Here is a 764-nt window from a genome sequence, read left to right on the forward strand (position 1 = left end):
TTCGACATGGAAACGTCCCACGAGCTCATTTTGCGTTTTATCGATGTTTTTATTGTTTTATTTACTTTCCACAGTTACGGGTTGCACTGATGCTTCTCTAAACCTAACCTTTGCACAACACCCAAATGCCACGGAGGAATACCGCACGGAAGCAGGGGAAGTCGGTGCAAACAAAAAAAGCGTAACAACACATCAACAAACAGATATCGCAATGTGAAACAAAAAGGCACAGAAACGTCAAGTACGGAGCGGAACAGGCACTAGTTGTGTGTGTGTGTGTGTCGGTGTGTGCACAGCGGCGGCAGACATCCTCGCTGTCCTCTTCTCTCCCACCTCACTTCTCTCTCCCCCGGTGTAGACAAGCGGCTCGCGGTGACGCACTGAGGGTCCGCTCGCTATTAAAGGGGATGGCGGGCACGGTCTCGTGGAGGCGGTTGGGCTGGGCGGCATCAGCGTCACTATCTAACGATTTCTCCGTTGGCTCTTCAGTGACACACTCAGATTTCCCGAGTTACATACATAAGAAGCTCCTCATCACGTGCTGCCGCAGTGCGAGATCATTAGCGGGGAGTGCGTGGGTGATCGCACACGCAGCTGACCCCTGGCGGTGCGGAAAGACCGCCCATTCCACTTGCGCACAACACCCGCTCAACCACAATCACATAACTCAGTTTACGGCCACAGATGAGCAACAAAGGACACACCAAAGAGACCCAAGCCAAATAAAATAACAAAAATAGAGGCCTCTAACAGCTTCAAGCGCA

At 51.7% G+C, this 764-nt stretch overlaps 2 non-coding genes across 2 annotated transcripts; both read right to left on the reverse strand.

Annotated features, from left to right (window-relative positions):
• Positions 1-343: 343 nt before the first annotated feature.
• On the reverse strand, positions 344-410 carry Tc00.1047053417373.10. The gene has a single exon (XR_008254146.1). It is a non-coding gene; the product is annotated as an H/ACA snoRNA, TC10C1H1 (small nucleolar RNA).
• A 37-nt stretch (positions 411-447) lies between these two features.
• On the reverse strand, positions 448-537 carry Tc00.1047053417373.20. The gene has a single exon (XR_008254147.1). It is a non-coding gene; the product is annotated as a C/D small nucleolar RNA (snoRNA), TB10C1C1 (small nucleolar RNA).
• Between the last annotated feature and the right edge of the window lie 227 nt (positions 538-764).

This window comes from Trypanosoma cruzi, assembly GCF_000209065.1.
Source record: "Trypanosoma cruzi strain CL Brener chromosome Unknown tcruzi_1047053417373, whole genome shotgun sequence".
NCBI lineage: Eukaryota > Euglenozoa > Kinetoplastea > Trypanosomatida > Trypanosomatidae > Trypanosoma > Trypanosoma cruzi.